Here is a 2225-nt window from a genome sequence, read left to right on the forward strand (position 1 = left end):
TCTCTTTTCCAGTGGTATAATCTATACTCCCATCTGTGCCAACCTCTTTACCTAACATCCTCCCTCCACCCTGCTCTAGGAGACTCCTCTTATTAGAGCGATACTGAATGGTCAGCATTTAATTCCAATCTCAGAAATGCCCACTGTGTGTGGGCATTTCTGACTTTGGGATTGAGCTAAAGATTGTAGTCTGTAGCCCTCTTTACCATGACTTAGCACTTATCCCCCTCAAGTGTGAGTGGGGGGATGGGACGACAATACATACTATTTTGGGGCACAGAATCTTGTCACTGTACAAATAAACCACTTAAATTTGCACCCCTCCCCCTCAAATGGCCAGACTACTTTCTTTATTTCCATTTTTCAAAAAACATGCAGCCTCCATTGGGCATAACTGAGGACGGCTGTGGCAAGCAACTCCTCCCTATGCTTCTGCTCACGCTGGACTGTCCATAGGCTCGAGCAGAACCTGGACCGCTAATGAGTTTGTGGCCCTATAAAACACCCTTAGCAATTTGCTGTCAGTGTCTTCCTAGCAGCTACTCCCATGCTGGCCCTACTTGTGCCCTTCTGCTGGGCAATCTGCAGTGGTATAATAGGGTGGTGGAAGGTCTGGTGTCTAACCTACCTCAAGATGGCTTGCCTAGGGAAGACTGAAAACATCTTAAGTGACAATTCCCTCTTGGGGAGACTGAAGGGATCACAATTCTCAATGCTTTCAGCTCCCCAGCCCTATAGCAGCATACAAGTAGCTTGTACGATGCCAGGGTTTACCAGTGGGGAAAGGTATAGGCCTCTCACAACCTTAGTCCAGTTGTGGGTTGCTCACTGTTTTTTAAATTCATCTAGATCTCACGCACGGAGCCGTACATACTTACCGCAGAAAAGTGTAATAGTCTGCAAAGGCACCCAATTATACAGCAGAAAGCCACTTTTTGTGTGCAACAAAAAAAGGAATTTAATTCAAGTTGAAAAATAAAATCTGTGCCAAGATTGGAAAGATCATAACTTAAAAACCCCAAAACTACATCTAGGCCCCAGTCTCTGGCCGTGGTCCACTTTCACCCAACTCTCTGCCCTTGATCTAAATCTGTGCCCAGTACGCCCTCCCCATTGAGGGTGGGGCAAATTATCTATCTTCCAAAAACATCACTAGGAAATATAGATTAGGGGAAAACTCCCTTTATAAACTGGCTCCAGTATTTGCCTCGTTAACAGAATGTAGGTTGATGCCACTGTGTAATCCAGCTCTTCCAGCATGGACGAATATCCCTCTGGTAGGCAACTAGTCAAATGTAAAATGTCCAAAAATCTCTCAATCTTCTGAGGCCTACCAAAACACCAACTTGCCTCCCTTTTTTCCAATCTCCCACCTCAGAGGATCCAGAGGGAATCTCCTATGAGCATGCTCAGACCTGAGCCCATCTCAGAAAGGGGAAGGTTAAAAGCTAGGAGGCTCTTAAAAAAATGCAAGAAGACCCTACTGTAGGCTGAAAGGCTTTAGTAATGATGTGAAGCTACTGTTGCTTATGTGTATTTTGATCATGTGTGCATGCTCATTCAGGCTGATTCAGTAAAATGTGTGGGAGAGCCAGCACACCAAGCACCTGCTGTCCCAACGCTCACCCAGGGCCCTCTCCTGGGTGTGCGATTCTGTATGTAAATGAGAGCCCGTGCAAATAAGGAGGCGTTAGGGACACTAGCGTGTCCCTGGCACCTCCTTATTGGCAGAAGCGGCGGCTGTCAGCAGGGTTGACAGCCAGCGCTCAACTTTTTACCGGCGTCTGTTGTCAAACCTGCTGACAGCCATGGGTTTGGAAAACTGATGCCAGCAAAATTGAGCATCTGTTTTTCCAACCTGTGGGCCACAGGCAGATTTTTACTTTTTTTTTTTTTTTAATTTTTGGGCCTCTGACTTAATATCGTTATGACATTAAGTCAGAGGGTGTACAGAAAAGCAGTTTTTTTTTCTGCTTTTCTGTACACTTTCCTGTGCCAGACAAAATTAACACCTGCCTTTGGGCAAGCGTTAATTTCTGAGTAAAATGTGCATCGTGGCTTCACATTTTACTTTCTGTATTGCACGGGACTAACTAATAGGGTGCTATTAGTTTTGGGGGGTTGGATGTATGTTTTCCATGTGCCCTTACCCCTTACTGTATAAGGGGTAATAGCATGTCCAAACGGGGGCTAGCGGTGTGCTCGGCCTGAGTGCACTGTACTGA

This window comes from Rhinatrema bivittatum, chromosome 7, assembly GCF_901001135.1.
Source record: "Rhinatrema bivittatum chromosome 7, aRhiBiv1.1, whole genome shotgun sequence".
Classification (NCBI taxonomy): domain Eukaryota; kingdom Metazoa; phylum Chordata; class Amphibia; order Gymnophiona; family Rhinatrematidae; genus Rhinatrema; species Rhinatrema bivittatum.